The sequence below is a fragment of the Quercus suber genome, unplaced genomic scaffold, assembly GCF_002906115.3.
Source record: "Quercus suber isolate HL8 unplaced genomic scaffold, Cork oak 2.0 scaffold_180, whole genome shotgun sequence".
NCBI lineage: Eukaryota > Viridiplantae > Streptophyta > Magnoliopsida > Fagales > Fagaceae > Quercus > Quercus suber.
In genome coordinates, this window is record NW_027069639.1 from 619533 (window position 1) to 638574 (window position 19042).

At 35.4% G+C, this 19042-nt stretch overlaps 1 long non-coding RNA gene and 2 pseudogenes across 1 annotated transcript; 1 reads left to right on the forward strand and 2 right to left on the reverse strand.

Annotated features, from left to right (window-relative positions):
* Positions 1-3038: 3038 nt before the first annotated feature.
* On the forward strand, positions 3039-6214 carry LOC112019199 (ankyrin repeat-containing protein ITN1-like; annotated as a pseudogene).
* A 1002-nt stretch (positions 6215-7216) lies between these two features.
* On the reverse strand, positions 7217-9219 carry LOC136069611 (uncharacterized). The gene is made up of 2 exons (XR_010630843.1): positions 8914-9219; positions 7217-8324 (listed from the first exon to the last, which is right to left on the reverse strand). It is a non-coding gene; the product is annotated as an uncharacterized LOC136069611 (long non-coding RNA).
* Positions 9220-11577: 2358 nt separating this feature from the next.
* Positions 11578-14244, reverse strand: LOC112019188 (ankyrin repeat-containing protein At5g02620-like; annotated as a pseudogene).
* Between the last annotated feature and the right edge of the window lie 4798 nt (positions 14245-19042).

Here is a 19042-nt window from a genome sequence, read left to right on the forward strand (position 1 = left end):
TAGCATGTCGAGGTGTAGCTTCCGTTTGAATGGGAGATCGAGTTTGAACCTTTGAGGCCTGATCTAGCAATCTCCTACCCGGTCGTCCGTTTCGTTGGTTGTTGGCGTCCATTGGTTATTGTGTCTATGAAGTTTTTGCGTTTGTGAAGTGTGAAGTGTTTGAGGCCCAATCTAATTTCAGTATATTAGGTAAAGTTTTTTTTTTTTTTTTTTTGAGAATCCATGGGTTATTGGGTTTGCTACCATCTGTTGGGCTTGCCATCTGTTGTTTTTTGTTGAGAATTTGTGTGCTAGCTGCTTGCTCTGTTACAAATTTTTTTTCTTCAGATTTTAGTTCAAATTTTTTTTAGCTTTTTTTTTTTTTTTTTTTTTTGTTTTGCTTGAAAGTAGAAAAAAAAAATTTAGAGTGTTCCTAACTTTGATTGAGGGTGTTCCTAATTTTTTTTTAAGGGTAAACAAATAAAAAATTTTAATTATTATATATATATATATATAAATTCAGTTCAATGTGTTCCTAGGAACACACTAAAATGAATATGGCATCGCCATTGCTTCTGTGTGGGAGATTAATGAGTTCTACGCCAGAAAACTCTCATAGAGAAGATGAAAGGTACACATCTAACAAAAAATTTCTTTGTTCTAGTTTTTTATTTGGCTAGAAATAATGTTACAATACATAATATTTTTTACAACAATTGAGTTAGCATATTTCATTGGTTCTTATATATGGGTCATCATTGACATTATTTTATCATCTACCATTCACAATTTATTAAATATTTTGTGAAAATTTAAATTTTTGAGACTTAAAAGTTTTGATTGGTAAATATTTGGGGCCTTTTCTTTTCACTTGGGGCCTTAAGCGATTGCCTCACTTGTCTGGTACATTGAGCCAGCACTGAATTTAATGGCAAGTATTATTGATTTTTGGATTAAATCATAAACGGGTCAAATATTTATCTATAAGAAAATGCTAGAATTATTACAAATTTACTACAAAAAAAAATTACAAATTAATATCAAAATAATATCATAGGTGTCACTTAAAAATATATATAATAAATGAATGTTTGAGTCCCTTTTAAGTGATTAGTGACATGTTATATTGTAAGGTTTATGTAACAAAATTTGTAGTATCTCTAACTTAGGGTCTGTTTGGATACCGCTTATTGCTGTAAACTGAAAACTAAAAATACTGTAGCAAAATAATTTTTAAATGAGTGAATAGTGTCATGAAATCTAGTTTTAAAGTTGTTTTTACTCAAAAAAGTACTTGTCATGGGACTCACATAGAAAACGCAGACGCACGTCTGCTTTCCTTTTCAGTGCAATCCAAACGTGCACTTAACAGGGCTCAAAATTCATTTTCCCACCCTTTGAAGATTCACTCTATGCATATTTTGTGCACACAATTTGAAAGAGCAATTAAAAGCACTACGAGGAAGTGACATAGTAATTATATATAGAATACTATGGGAGTATAATAAATGTGTACACCCTTCTTTTGCATTAAATAGATGTTAGTAAATTCAATTCATGACGTGGCTTACTATTATTGTAATAGGAGAAAGTAGAAATTTATTATAGATTCTTCTATAATTTTCTTGAGCGACACATGACATGCACTACTAAGGGGTAATGAATTAGAGCAAGTCAGAATGCAAGACATTTGCCCATCTAGAAGGCACATGGTGTCTCATTGTGTATTTATGTTGAAGGAGAAAGGAGCAAACTTTCTCTCCAAACTAGTTTAGAGAGAAATTCCTCAATTTTTTCATATTTCTCTTTTTTTGGTAAATTTTGAAAATTTAACCATTAAATTTTATGTTTATTATGTTTTTAATATGCATATAAAATTTTGTTCAAATTAGATGGTACTCTCTACTTAATTAATAAATTTATTTTTTATATACAATTTTAAATTACAAAAACTTGAAATTTTAACATTTGTTGGATAATATAGCAATTGATCTTTAATTTTCTTAAAATTTTATAAGCATAAAGAATATAATAAGAATATTGAATCCAACGATTAAATTTTCAAAATTTTCACTCAATATAAAGATACATGAATAGTTTAAAAGGAAAGTTTGGAGATGCGCTTTGTTTCGGAGAAAGACACCAACATAGTGCCCAGTCATTATTTTTCAGCTGCTGGTTTCGGCGTTTGAGGATAACTGACCATTTCAATATGGGTTGAAGTTGTAGCCATGCAGAGGAACAGAAAGCCCGTCTAGAAGGATTGGGACTTAATTAATCCGACCTTGTCAATATGCAAAAGTTCTATGCTCAGAATTCAAACCTTTAGGGTCGTCCCCACGTGCCAAAAGAAAGTGTACCATTGGGGCCTGCCAAGGAGAATTTTCTAGGTATTGCGCAAAATATATATAAGAATTTTAACTAGCTATCTCAAGAGTACCTCATCTTTATCCCTTCTTACAAAGTTTCAGTTTCTCTTCCCAGCTTTTTGAACAATCAGAAAGTGGAAAAGTTATTTCATCTAAATTAGATGGTACTCTCTACTTAATTAATAAATTTATTTTTTATATACAATTTTAAATTACAAAAACTTGAAATTTTAACATTTGTTGGATAATATAGCAATTGATCTTTAATTTTCTTAAAATTTTATAAGCATAAAGAATATAATAAGAATATTGAATCCAACGATTAAATTTTCAAAATTTTCACTCAATATAAAGATACATGAATAGTTTAAAAGGAAAGTTTGGAGATGCGCTTTGTTTCGGAGAAAGACACCAACATAGTGCCCAGTCATTATTTTTCAGCTGCTGGTTTCGGCGTTTGAGGATAACTGACCATTTCAATATGGGTTGAAGTTGTAGCCATGCAGAGGAACAGAAAGCCCGTCTAGAAGGATTGGGACTTAATTAATCCGACCTTGTCAATATGCAAAAGTTCTATGCTCAGAATTCAAACCTTTAGGGTCGTCCCCACGTGCCAAAAGAAAGTGTACCATTGGGGCCTGCCAAGGAGAATTTTCTAGGTATTGCGCAAAATATATATAAGAATTTTAACTAGCTATCTCAAGAGTACCTCATCTTTATCCCTTCTTACAAAGTTTCAGTTTCTCTTCCCAGCTTTTTGAACAATCAGAAAGTGGAAAAGTTATTTCATCCACTAGATTTCTTGTAATTAAACTCTGGTTGTGGAACATAATTTCTCTACTGATTATTTCCCACTTGGTGGAGTCATTTAATTTATAGGAATGGATCCAAGGCTTTTTGAGGCAATTGCAAAAAATGATCAAAAGTCCTTTATCGATTTAGTTCAAGAGAACGAAAACTTTCTGGAACAAAGAGCAGGTGGTTCTAAGGGAACGGTGTTACACTTGGCATCAAGATTTGGACACATTGAATTGGTGATGGAAATTTTGAAGCTGCGCCCCATGGTTTCTGCGGAGAATAATAAGTTGGAGACCCCATTGCATGAAGCCTGTAGACGAGGGCACACTGAGGTCCTCAAGCTGCTATTAGAGAACAATCCCTGGGCTGCTTGTAAGCTTAATGCTGATAACCAGAGTGCATTTTTTATAGCTTGCAGTCATGGGCATGTTGACATGGTGAGGCTCCTTTTAAATCAGTCCTGGTTGACAGGGTTAGAAGATGAAGGATTTGATCAAACTTGTCTTCATGTGGCTGCATCCAGAGGGCACACAGGTCGGTAGAAAACTCATCTTGGCTAATCTTTACGAATCCAGTCTTTAATGCATGGAAACAATTATCTTAATTATTAAAATCTGTATGTATATATGACACGAGCAATTCTCAAAAAGAAAGGTCCAAGGCCTCCTCTTTTTAGTTTTTACATTATACATAGATAATATAGATGAGAATTTACAGTTCCTTTCTTCTAAGTGAAAGGAACTGGTCCTAAATCTTTGGAGCTCGTATCATCACTTATTTCCATTTAGGGTAAAAACTCTCATGCAGTGTGTAACACACACCTGGAAAAATGATTTAAAATCACGTTTTCAGTGTATAAAAACACAGTATGTGAAATTCTTCCATTTAAACTAGAAACCTGTACTTGGTTGTGCAGACGTTGTTAGAGAGTTATTACATGTGTTCCCAAATCTTGCTTGGAAGGTTGACAAGAATGGATATTCTCCATTGCACCATGCTTGTATAAGTGGGCATCTGGAAATAACAAGAATGCTCCTAACGCTTAGCACAGAGCTCGCTCTGCAGTTCAGTAGCACAGGTTACATGCCACTACACTTGGCAGCGATGAATGCAAAAACTTCAATTTTTGAAGAATTTGAGCAGATGGCTCCTATATCCTTTCATCATCTCACAAGAGAGGGAGAGACAGTATTTCATTTAACTGTGAAATATAAGCACTACGAGTCTTTCATATGGTTGGTGGGTGCCTTCCACAACACTGATCTCTTCCACCGTCCAGATCAATGTGGAAACACTCTCTTGCATCTTGCCGTCTCTAGAGGATGCGATCAGGTAATGAATAGTCATATACTCATATTTGAATTGGTTATGGGTTACGATATTTATTTTTTTATTTTTTTTAAGAATCAATGGTTACAAAATTTAAATGAACATGCAAAATTCCAATATAGATGGTCCAAGGCAAACCTAGGTTCTGACATTTATTAACCTGATTCAATAGGAAAAAAACATTCTGTCCCCAGGAAATAACCCCATGTGATCCGCCACCAATAGTAGAAGTTAGCTTACCATTGTCCATGGCTCATGGTATCCAAATATGACCACTTTAATTGTTGAAAATCAAGGAATAAACAAGAAGCAATTCCAATGGCCAAAAACACATACACACATATACAACAAGATCGAACTCATATTATTGTGTCTATAGTTTGTGTGGGGTTCTAATTGGATTTTCATTTTTTTTTTCGAGTTTGTTCCAGATTGTGGAGTTTTTGATCAATAAAACAACAGTGGATATCAACTCTCAGAATCGTGAGGGACTCACGGCTCTTGGCATCCTAGACCAGGCTGGTAATACTGATAAATTTCCTTATGTTAAAGCTATGCTGGAGAGTGCGGGTGGTATAGACATGAGAATTTTACGTTCAAAAGAAGTTGAAGGAACTAATCCGGGCATAGTTGGCTTAGATAATGTGCCCAGGTTGCCCATAACAAAGGACTTTGGTGATCCACCCAACCAAGGAAATTCTGAAGTAAATGCGCCCTATCATCAAGTTGAGGAGATAGAAAAAATTCAGGATGACAACACAGAGTTAACTAAGCCAGATCCTTCACAAAAGAAGACAAATAGCCACTAGATCAATTTGCAGCGACGTAAGGTCCTCAGCAGAAGACGAAGGCTGACTGACCATCAAAGTAGGCAACATGAGCTATACAGGGAGGCCCAACAAAATGCCAGGAACCCAATTACACTAGTAGCGATTCTGATTGCCACGGTTACTTTTGCTGCCGGGTTAAACCCTCCTCGTCGTGGTGTTCTCCAGCCAGAGTCGATTGGAAATTCTCCTGGTGGTGATGTTTCCCAGCAACGGTCGATTGGAAATTCTCCTGGTGGTGTCTGCCAGCAAGGGTCGACTGGAAATTCAACAGTGGCTAGAACTGGAAGAACAGCTTTGATGGTGTTTACAATAAGCAACAACTTGGCATTGTTCACATCTTTATGCATTGTTATAATTGCAGTCAGTATCATACCGTTTCAAAGTAAACTACTAATGAGGCTACTGGTTGTTACTCACAAAGTCATGTGGTTGGCTGTCTCGTTCATGGCTACATCTTATGTTGCAGCCATGTGGATAATTTTCCCACATGGTCATGGGAAAGAATGGATAGCTGCTATCTGTGCTGGGACCATTGGAACTCTATTCTTCTATCAAGGATTTATGTTGGTTACACACTGGTCTAGGAAGTTGAAGTGGAGGAAAGACAATGGTAAAAGGCAAGGGAGTATTGTTGCGCCCATTGAAGGCAAAACCCAGTCACAATCCGCTAAGCCTGAGTTCCAAATCGACATCCGTTCTCACTCCATAAACTCTAACGCTAGAGAAGAAACCCGATCAGAAACCAAATCCATTTCCATCAACTCTGACTTTCATAGTTCTAAAGACGTGGGATATCATGCATACTGAACTTTCACGGTTCTGATTCCGTGAAAATAGCATACTTCTTGTTTTCCAAGGAATTCATTTGGTTTACCAAAGAATGAAAATTATTGCACACAAATAGAGAAAGTGACGAGGCATATATATGGTGATTGTTCTTTTATTATGATAGACAACTGAAAGTGTGAAACTCTGTTTCCCAAGTAAATTGTTAGACACAGGTACGGCTACAACGCAACACAACACAACACAACACAACACAACACAATAATTTAAAAAAAATTAGACATAGGTACAGTGGGACACATTTATTAGATATAGTTTGCTCTATATTTTCTATATATTATTAAACATTTATTTTTTATATAATGTTAAATGTATATCAAATTTAAAGCAATAATGAATATAAAAGTAAATTCATGACTATTAAAGAATGTTTAGAAATTAAAATACAAACAAAAAAAATTAAGATATTTATTAATTTCAACGTACATTCTTACCATTTAGAACATAAATAATGTTCTCTTTGTTTTGTGAAATGACATTTATTTATTATTATTATTATTTTGGTTCTAGTATCTTGATTGTGTTCTGCATTTTTTTTTTAACGGGCACTACTAAGACATGGATGCCGAAGTGCTCCATGCATATTATGTGTCTGACACAAGTAGAAATAAATTGTAAGTACTTTCCACGTTCTCAATAATTGGGTATTCCAATTTTCCAACTCCACAAAGGCTCTAAGATAGCGTACGTATATAAGTTGTTTCCTTCCAGTTCTATTATAACATTACTTGTGCTAATGACCATTACATCCAAATCGACTATACCGGTTCCCGTACTGACTAATCAAATTACAGTGTAATCAAGTATTCAATTTAGTCTACAATCTATCTACCCAACCAGACAACCATCAACTGTTCAGAAAGTCAGCACAGTCAAAGCTACGTGGGAACTGTCACGCTCCAAAACCGAAAGGGTTAAAAACAAAAGAAAAACATCTAAAATGTACCTGTAAATTTTGTTCCTTTTGGAAATTCAATCCAAATAAAATCATATTAAGTACTAATATCAAGAATTATCATAATAATTCTATTAAATATATTTTCAAAGTAAGTCAGAACTCTGTGCAATAAATACAATGACTATTGGCCATAAAAGAATAGAGATCTGAATAAATAATTACATATTATCAACTTATCCCATTAGTGGAAATAAAAGCATAACCACTAGTAGATACAAAAGAATTGAGTCAAGCCTACTCTAAGTTATACATTCTCAATTATCTCTATCACAAAAGTCGGCTTCCATTAGCAGTTAGTCTAACTACTGCTAGCCACCAAAAAGCTGTCTCAAAATAATAATTGCATATTCTAAAAAAGTTTGTAAAGTAACGGAATGAGACAAAACTCAGTAAGTAGCATAATTAATGGAGGTGGGGAAAATGCAAGTTTCATGATGATAACAACTTACAAATTATGTTTTAATTTGAGAATTTCCAAATAATTTCTACAAAACCATTTCCAAAAATAATATGACAAGAATGAATAAAATGACATGGCACAAAACTTCTCAAAATGCTCTCATGAAACTACATACTATAATTTGTGAGCAATAACAATACGATTCCAAACCCAATACCACATGATAATGCTGTCACAAAAACAAAACTAATATGCCGTTATAAAACGGAACTCATCGCTGACACATAGCCGGAACTAAATATGCCGTTACAAAGACAGAACTAATATGTCATCACAAAGAGGAAACTCAATAACCATCATAAAGACAGGTGCTGAGATACCAATGTCACACATACTATAGTATCTAGCTAGGTAATCACCAGGTAATCACATGTCACAGCACATGGGTAGAACATAAAGATGCTAGTCTTTTCCATGCTAACAAAATATCTTTATATTTTGCAAATAATGCTATAAATCCTTAAAATTCATTCTCAAGAATTTAATCAAGATGCTAGTCTTTTCCATGCTAACAAATCATGCAATTCCCCATATGCAATAAAAATATGCACTTTCATATATAATCATAAATAGTAGGGTTAGAATCCAACACTTTTTAGAAAAACATAGTTCCACCATTAATTTTCCAAAATATGTTTGATTCAAAAATAATGTTTATACAATACGGTTATTTTCTAAAAATCCTATTAAAAAGCTACTTACCTCAACCTGTAAAAGCCTAATTTTTCCAAGCTCCGAATGAAATTAGCTAGAACCTAAACAATACCAAGTAAACCTATCACAATAAGCATAAAGCTTAAAATTGTATCTTGCTACATATTAGAAATTGCCAAATGAGCACTAAATTAGGCAAGCCTAGATTTAGCCTCACAAATAATATTTTCCACTTCCAAAGTTTCTCAACCAATTACTTTACAAGGCATAGACTCTAACTTATCATCATGTCATTCCAAGCTTCACCTTTACCGTAAGAGATCCTAACACTTTATGAATTTCTTCCTCAATATACATGTCATTTTCAAGAGACCCACAAAACAACAACATATATAACAATACCCACCATTATAGACCCCACTAGCTCCAAATAAACAATAAAAATTAAATTCATCAACTATTTCACATTAGAAAGCCAAAACACCCAAATCTTCACCACTTAGCTAACCACCATTGCAAAAATCATAAACCCACTCATCAAATACATCCACCAAGACCAAAACTCATACATAAAAACACATAAATATCACTTCTAATAGTCATAAATCACATTGGTATTATTATTAAAGCTTAGATAAATATAACTTTAAGCAAAAGCATATAAACCCACCAAAAGATTAGGAGTCTTACCTTAAATCAAAAGAGATGGAGGTGCCTTAGAGGTTCCTAGAGAGTTTTCCGGTGATCTTGCCAGAAAAATGATGATGGATGTGGTGGTGTGGAGTAGGTACCGTGGGAGAGTGTGAGGAAGTGAAGAGAGGAGTGTGTGTGTTTGTGAGAAAAAGAAACAAAACAAATGAGGAAGATAGGTGGCCAGCTGAGAGAAGAGATATTTGTGTGTGGTGTGTGGTGGGGAAATAAGGGGTTGGTGGGTCATGTGTGGCTCCTAAAAAATCTGACCCTCTTTTTTCTTTTTCTTTTTTTTTTTTCTTTTTTAAAAAAAAAAAGTGGGTTGGGTCGTTAGAGCATTCTCATAAACAATTGCAAAAAATTTAGCATTTACAATTGCAAAACACTACTTTTTCAATTTTAATACCTCATTTTACAATATACCAAACATCAAAATTTCTATTTTTTTTTTTACAACTTCATTTAAATATTATTTCTTTATAATTTTTTATTCCTTTTTTGTTTTATTTTTTTCATCCTCTCTCTCTCTTTGGTCTCACTGTCTCTCTCTCTCTCTCCCTCTCTCCCTCTCGATGACCCATGCCGATGAGACCGATTAAGTCGATGATCCACACCGATCACGTCGATGATCCACAAGTCCAGACCCACAAAATTGCCGAAGCACATCAGACCACGACCCAAAACGCCAAATCCAAAACCCACACAACCACTGCAGAATCTAACATATAAAAAAAAATAATAATAAAAAAAGAAACCACTGCAATAGAGATCGGCTTGGCTTGATGCTCTAGCTTGGGTTTCGTCGGAGAGGGAGGCAGAGACATCGAGCAAAGGGAGAGAGAGAGTAGAGAAATGGGAGCAAGAATGAGAGACAGAAGAAACAGAAATGAGAGAGAGAAAAGAAAGTCTGGAGAAAGAAGACAGAGAGAATATCATTTTTTTTTTTTTTTTTTTTTACAATCTTGCTACAATGGGCTACTAGAGATAGCAATCCACTGTAGCCAGATTGCAAAATTTATAGGATTTAAAAGTTTTGATGGACTATGCTTTTTAGCATTTATAGCATTTACCATGCTAAAATTTAGCATTTATACCATTTAGCATTCTTAATGAGAATGCTTTTACAGAAACAACATGGTGCCTATCGAAATGCTATATAAAACATCATTTTATAGTGGTGCATTTCGGCGAGAAATCCAAAATCTTTAACACAAGCAAATTTCATAGCAAGTTTAAACCAGATGAAAGAACCACTGGAAGAATTATAACCTGATGCTGTGAAGGAATTCAAAGTGGGTGGTGATTTGGGTTGGGAGATACCTAATGCAAATGCTAACAACTCTGCAACCTATAACCAGTGGGCTTCAAGGAACAGATTTCACATTGGAGATTCTCTCTATGAGTTTGTTACAATATTTTTAGTACTAGCTAGTCTTTTGAAAAATAAAATAAAAAATTACATTCTGACTGATTTATTATGTGGTTTGGTTGAGAAAATTGTGTAGAAAATCATGGTTATTCTGTGTAATTTTTCTTTCCTGGTTTTTGAGGTTAAGCAAGAAACAAGGCAGTTGGGTTTGAATGATTATATATGCATGCTTGAAAGTGAAATTCTTTGTTGCCCTTTTACTATGAAATCAGATAGTATAAAGGGAATTCTTCTATGTTTTGGTTTATGCAAATCGTTTTAGATAATTTGAATCCAACAGCTTGGTTTTAGGGGGAAAAAAACTATGTTGAGGATTTCTTAAGGTTGAATTATTTTGGTTGCAGCTTGGTGATCTTATGTGCTTTTGAAAGAAATATAGAAGTTGCACTTCTTAGCACAATTTGACAAAATAATTTTGTATAAGCAACCATATGTAACTAACATATTGTGTATTTGGGTCGGTAATTAGTCATAAAAAAAAGTCCTTTGCTGCTCTTAGAGCTTTTTGCTAAAAGATTATTGGCCTAGTTGCTAAAAATTGGATATATTTGTACCTAGAAAAAAGTGTGAGCAAATAAACAAAAATAGTTATAAGAAATGTCTCCTGCCAAACGGACTAAATGTCCTATATTCCGGCTGTTGAGATCTATTGTGTCTGCCCATTAATATGACATATTTATCATTTATTAAGCACTGTTTATTTCATTAGGCTGGGAGTTGAAAATCATGTTTTAATACTTTGAACATTGCAATTCAGTCAGGACCTCAAATAAATTGGTAGCTTTTCTTTTGAGCATGTTTTACAGCTTTTACTTGCTTAATTAGCCAAGGTTCAAGTGATAGTCCAGCTGTAATGGCATTCTTTGTGGTGTCCCAAGTTTGTGGTTTGAATCCCATCATCCCACCTCCCCCCACTATCTATTACCCGTCTAAAAAATAAAACAACAAAAAAGCCAAAAGTAAACTGAAAGTTTCCTGGAAAAGTATTGATATGCACTGGTGACCTTCCTAAAACAAGCAATGAAGACTTTTCCTTAAGCTAACTCTCAACCCTAGAGTCTTCCTATGGACCTTAGGAAGACCTTTCGCCAACAACACCAACCCCCCCCCCCCCCCCCCCCCCCCCTCCCCCCCCAATAACATTCAATTTTGGGTAGTTTGGTTTTAGCATCCAAATGGACCAGAGAATTATCATTTGAATGTTTATGTAATTGGATGTGTGCATTGCGGTGGATGAGTAGACATGAAATACTGACTTTGCATTAAATTGATATTCATGGCTACAAATATAAGTAAGATTCTTAAATGCATTAAGAAAGACAATGCTACCTATCCGTAATTAAAGTAACAAGGGGGGATTGGTGTGAATTTTTAGTATGAGTGATATCCTTGATGGCTGGAACTCTCAACATCTGAATTGAAAGAATGTAAGGTTTGCATCCTGATGCTTGCAAGTCTGTCATCGCTTTTCTCTCTCTTTTTTCTCCATTTCTGCTTTCGAAGCCAATGTTCTATCATCATAACAGTTAAACCAAGAAAACATGTGCCTATAGTCCCTCCACCAATGGACAGTAAAACTACAAACATCCACTCTGTTCCCTTATCATGGGGAATGATGACCCATGTTGCTGCAACATAAGCTGTTGCCATGAATGAAACTGCAACCCACATGACCTTGTGTGCAACCTTCAGTATCATCATCTGAGGTTTTCTTTGGAAAGGAATGATGCTGACAAGAACAACAACAATACACAGAGATGTGAACAACGCGATGTTATTGCTTAATGTAAATACCTTGAAAGCTGTTGTTTTGCACACCATAGACTTTCCTTTGAGTGGTCCATCCTGATAAATGCCACCAGGAGGGCTTATACCTGCTGCAAATGTAACTGTGGCAATCAAAATAGCCACTACTGTAATTGTGTTCCTGGCAACTGAACTGCCTCACTATATATCTCATCTTGCTTACTCTGACGACTTCTATAAAGTTCTGCTAGTTCTCCCTGTCGTCTTTCACTGAGACGTTTCTGCTGCCCCAAACTGGTCAGGGTACTTGTCAGGGAATTATTAGTCTGCTTGGATGAGCACTCTGGTTCAGATGTGTTATTATCCTGAATTTCACAAATTTTTTCTACTTGATGCTGGATCAATTTTATTTGCACATTTCCACTGGCCTGGTCAAGGATGTCAAGCGCTGTGAGTCCCTTATGGTTCTGGAAACTGAAATCCATTGTTGTTTTGTTGATCAAGTACTCCACAATCTGTAACAAATTTGAAATTCATAAGTCTAATTAGGAAACACACATTTGCAACCAAAATCATCATCATCAACATCAACAATCAAGTTAAACCTTCATTACAAACAATAAAGAATAATGTCATGTGAAGAAATATTACTATTGGCATGCACTGTCCTTGGGGATTTAGGCACGGGGCACAACAAAAATTTGGTATGATATAAAAAGCAGGATACTAACTTCTACACACCACACATGCATAAACACACGCAAACTATAGACATGACAAAGGTACTTTGAAATATTTACTATGCATCTGACACAACTAGTCAAAAATTATAGTAGATTCTTCTGCAAAACTTTAGTACTTAGATATGTCATGTAGAGATGACTTCACCCCAGGCTTTTCTATATGAAAGCCATCAATTATAACAGGTTTCATTTTCATTTCTCACCTGATGGTGACCTCCAGAGACTGCAATATGGAAGATGGTGTTACCATATTGATCTGGGCAGTGGAAGATATTGGTATCATTGAAAGCCTGCACCAAGTATATGAAAGCATCATAGTGGTTGTATCTCACAATTAGATGAAAAAGGGTCTCTCCATTCTTTGTGTGACACTGAAAAGATGTTGGAGCCATAGACATGAATTCTTTTAGAATTGCAGTGTTTCCATTCATCGCAGCCAAGTGCAGAGGTGTGTAACCATCATTATTGAATTCCAGAGCAAGTTCTGCATCAGCTTTTAGGATCATTCTTGTTATCTCCACGTGCCCTCTATGACAAGAGCAGTGTAATGGTGAATAGCCATTCCTGTCAATCTTTTGAGCAAAGTTTGGGCACACCTCTAAAATCTTCCGAACAATACCTGCATCAGCAACTCTAATTTATCAATACATAAGCAAAATTTAGCTGAGCAATTGAAATTTACATTGCAATTCATCTGAATATTTGTTTCGATCTGAAATTATCAGCTGCTGGACCTAGCAATGGACAAGGAGAGAAATTCTCTTGCCTAATTGGTTGGCAATGTGCTCAGCAGTGAAAAGCCAGTAAATAGAACTTTACTACCAACCTGTGTATCCTCTTGACACAGCAACATGAAGGCTATTTTGAGCAAAATTATCTTCTTCCAACCCCTGCAACCAAGGCTTACTCAAAAGGAGCTTGATGACGTTGAGATGCCCATGACTGCAAGCCATGTAAAATGCGCTCTGGCTGTCAGAGTTAAGTTTACAAGCTGCCCAAGGATTGGCATCCAATAGCAGCTGTAAGACCTTGACATTCCCTTGACGACAAGCTTCATGAAATGGAGTCTCCAGCTTGCTATTCTCAGCTGCAACCATGTCAGGGCACAACTTGACCATTTCTGTGACCAAATCGATATTTCCAAATCTTGAGGCCAGGTGCAGTGGCGTGTGTAATGTATTAACTGTTCTTTGTTGGAGAATTTCTTCATTCTCGCGAACTAAATTCATAAAAGTGTGTCTTTCATTTTTAGCAATCGCCTCTAAAAGGCTTTGATCCATTTACTTAAAACTTCCGATAGTTACTCTACAAAGAGCAAGCTAGTCAGATGGAAAATTTTGTTGGCACTTTTTTTGCAAATGATAGCTGCTTTTGCATTGTCAACTGGATAGATTCTGCAAAAATTGGAAAGAAATAAAAGGGCTGAGCAACGCAGTTAAAGAAACCTCTTTGAGAAATGCAGCTACCAAGTTCCAAGCAGCTTCAAGGAAGGTCACTAGTATTGTAGCATTTGGATAATTTTCTTGTCTTTTAAGTCTTTGTAATATACTGGCACACCATAAAAACAATGAAAGTCAAATATTGGGGCATTCGTGTAGTTATGGTTCTGTCGTTTTAATATGTATTTTCTTCACTTTCTTGGTTCTTTCATTGAACCTTTCACAGTATAACTCTACCACATTAAAAAAAGATTGAATCTTTGATTAAAGAATCAATGGCTGGAACGTCCATGCTTCATGATTTTAATACTATTTCATTCTATTATTTTCTCGTCCGCCAAGTCAATTACATGGACTAGCCTTCTAGAAGGCCATCCACAACCAAATCGTATCCCCTGTATGAGTTTGCCATTTGTAATGGAAAATAATTCTGCATAAACTAAGCAATATTTAGAATGGCCAAGAGAGATAGTGCTCGTTTGGCATCCCATTTTGAAGCCGTATTTTTTCGAAGTATAGCTTTTTAAAGCTCTGCTACATTTTTGTCAAACAGACATGTTTTAAAAAGATTAAAAAAAATTACACTATACTAATTTCTTATTGTCAACCTTATAAACTGGTCTTGCTTTTACATACCATCAATCTGGTGCAATTCATAATTTATTGAAACATTATCAATATTACAGCTATCAATTATTATCATTTAGGGAAAGTACATAAATATATATATATATATATATAATCTCTATAGTTTTACACTTGAGACACATTAAACCTCAAAGTTTAAATATGACACTTTTAACCTCATACTTTCACAAATATACGAGGGAGAAAAAAAAAATTACTGGGATTAAAGTGTCCTCTTTATACAAGTGTAGAGTTTAAAATGCCCATTTTATAAGTGTAGAATTTAATGTGTCAAATATAAAACTACGGAGTTTTGACATACTTTCCTACATAATTTTCATTTCCCACCTGATGCCTGATGGTGACCTCCAAAGACTGCAATATGTAAGATAGTGTTACCACATAAGTTCCCATTAGATTATCATGTTCTATGTAAAGTGACTCACTCTTTTTCTTTTTAATTATCGTGTTCCATGTAGAGTGACTCACTCATTTTCTTTTTGATATATAGATATATAGATAGAGAGTGGAAGAGGGTTGCTGGTGTTTGAACCACAAACATCAGGTATCATAAAGGAAGTCAGTACCATTACACTTTTACTCAATCTTGAATCTTGAAAGCCAGGTGCAATGGCGTGTATAAGGTATTACTTGTTCTTCGCTGGAGAATCTCTCTATTTTTGTGTACTAAATTCATAAAAGTGCTAATGTTATGTTTAATAATCGCATCTAAAAGCCTTTGTCCATTTTCTTGAGCTTCAAGAGTGACTTAGTCTAGCCAAGAGCCTTGTAGCTCAATTAGCACCTTTTAATATTTCCAACGAAAACATCCAAGATTCAAATTCTCACACCCTCAACTATTGAATTAAAAAAATAAAAAAAATGACTCACTCCCATAGAGTATGATAATCAAATGGGGACTTAATGTTGCCATTGGTATTTCCTATATTCTCTGAGAAATGAAGCTGCCAAGTTCTAAAGCATATTCAGAGAAGATCACTAGTATTGCAACATTTAGATCTTATCCCTTTCAGTTTTCAGTTTTCACTCTATATACCATTTTGATGAAAGACAAAAATTCTAGCAACTTTCCATGTACTTGACATTTTTGACTGAAAGGAAACTCGAAGCTGAAATGAAAGAACCAATGATGGACCCCCAATGCTTGATGGGTATTTACAGTAAGTCTTACTATTCAGATTCTGGTGGGATCAGGTGTTTGTGCGGCTGTCCGGAGACTTGCTCCTATATTAGTATCATTCCATTCCTCTCCTCTTCCAAGTCAATGATATAAATTTCTCAAAAAAAAAAAAAAAAAAAAAAAAAAAGGTCAATGATATAAATTAGCTGTTTGGTATCCACATTACAAAGGTACTTTGAATTATTTACTATGCGTCTGACACAACTGGTCAAAAATTATAGTAGATTCGTCTGCAAAACTTTAGTACTTAGATATGTCATATAGACATGACTTCACCACAGGCTGGCCTAATATCACAGCTATCAATTATAACAGGTTTCATTTTCATTCCTCACCTGATGGTGACCTCCAGAGACTGCAATATGGAAAGATGGTGTTACCATATTGATCTGGGCAGTGGAAGATATTGGTATCATTGAAATTGCACCAAGTATTTGAAGCATCATAGTGGTTGTATCTCACAATTAGATGAAAAAGTGGTCTCTCCATTCTTTGTGCGACACTGAAAAGATGTTGGAGCCATAGACATGAATTCTTTTAGAATTGCATTGTTCCATTCATCGCAGCCAAGTGCAGAGGTGTGTAACCATCATTATTGAATTCCAGAGCAAGTTCTGCACCAGCTTTTAGGAGCATTCTTGTTATCTCCATGTGCCCTCTATGACAAAAGCATGTGCAATGGTGAATAACCATGCCTGTCAATCTTTTGAGGAAAGTCTGGCCACACCTCTAAAATCTTCCAACATACCTGCATCAGCAACTCTAATTTATCAATACATAGGCAAATTTAGCTGAGCAATTGAAATTTACATTGCAATCATCTGAATATTTTTCAGTCTGAAATTATCAGCTGCTGGACTAGAATGGAAAAGAAAAATTCTCTGTCTAATTTTTGGCAATTGCTCAGCAGTGAAAAGAGTAAATAGAACTTTACTCCACCTGTTATCCTCTTGAAACAGCAACATGAAGGCTATTTTGACAAAATATCTTCTTCCAACCCCTGCACCCAAGGCTTACCCAAAAGGAGCTTGAACTTGAGATGCCCATGCCTGCAAGCCATGTAAAATGGCTCTGGTTGTCAGATTAAGTTACAAGCTGCCCAAGGATGGCATCCAATAGCAGCGGTAAGACCTTGACATTCCCTTGACGACAAGCTTCATGATGGAGTCTCCAGCTTGCTATTCTCAGCTGCAACCATGTCAGGGCACAACTTGAAATTTCTGTGACCAATCGATATTTCCAAATCTTGAGGCCAGGTGCAGTGGCGTGTGTAATGTTTTACTGTTCTTTGTTGGAGAATTTCTCCATTCTGCGCAACTAAATTCATAAAAGTGTGTCTTTCATTTTTAGCAATTGCCTCAAAAAGGCTTGGATCCATTTACTTAAAACTTCCAAGAGTTACTCTACAAAGAGCAAGATAGTAAGATGGAAAATTTTGTTGGCACTGTTTTTGCAACTGATAGCTGCTTTTGCATTTTCAGCTGGTTAGATTCTACAAATATTGGAAAGAAATAAAAAAGCTAAGCAATACGGTATAAGGAAACCCCTTTGAGAAATGCAGCTACCAAGTTCTAAGCATCTTCAAGGAAGATCACTAGTATTGTGGCATTTGGATATTTTTCTTTTCTTTAAGCCTTGTAATATGACAAGTCAAATATGAAGAAGCACTCGTGTGGTTATGGTTTGGTTGTTTAGATATGAATTTTCTTCACTTTCTATGTGCTTTCATTGAACCTTTCACTCTATAACTCTGCCATATTGATGGAAGAGGACTTAGGTTGCCATTGCTAATTCCTATCTTCTCTGAGAAATGAAGCTGCCAAGTTCTAAGCATATTAGGGAAGATCACTAGTATTGCAACATTTGGATATTCTCCTTTACAGTTTTCACCCTACCATTTTGACGAAAGACAAAAATTCTAGCAACTTTCCATGTACTTGACATTAGTGACTGAAAGGGAACTCGAAGCTGAGATGGAAGAACCAATGATGGACCCTCAATGCTTGATGATATTTACAGTAAGTCTTACTATTTAGATTTTGGTGGGGACAGGCGTTTGTGTGACTGTCCAGAGATTTACTCTTATATAGTTTATATTAGAATGATATAGGGTCCGTTTGGATAGCACTTATTGTTGCTGAAAGTTGATAAAAACTGATTGTTGCTGAAAACACTGTAGCAAAATAATTTTTAAATGTGTGAATAGTATTGTGGAACCCACCTTTAATATTAAATATTGCGTGAACAGTGCGGAACAGTGCACGCACAGTACACGCATAGTGATTTTTGTCTCTCAAAAGTCAACAAAACCGGCAAAAAAAAAAAAAAAAAAAAAAACAGAAAACGCAACTCTACTTTCAGCAAGAAAAAGCGCTATCCAAACCTAGGCATAAAGCAGTTGGGCAGGATACACGGGTTTTGGATAAGATAATCTATACTACCATTTAAGGGATTTCTCCTGTTTGAGATTCTTTTTTTTTTTTTTTTTTTTCCAAAAATGCCCATACACCCTTATGTTTAAGTAGAGAAAAAATTAAAGGACAATTCAGTAAAAATACAACTCTAACTCCCACTAAAATATTGCCTAATAGGATTACTCTCATGTTGATTTTCAAATTACTTTATTCACTTATAAATTAGATTCTCAAAATAAAAATTATATATATAAAATAAAAACACAGGATTTTTTTTTTGGCTACAAAATAAACGTGTTGTGGGGGGGGGGGGGGGAAGGTCTTAATCCAACATAGTGGGCCGAGAGCCCATATGAGAGCTATTGTGCGACTGAGAAGAACGAGATGGTAAGGGCAGGGCCCATCTAGAAGTGGGACCTCAGAGGGAAGAATAATTACAATCCGAAGAGGACATCTTTTGTCCGAAGAAGTTATATTCCTCTGACGCGAATAGTATAGATCAATTGAGCGTATAAAGGGTTAAAATGATC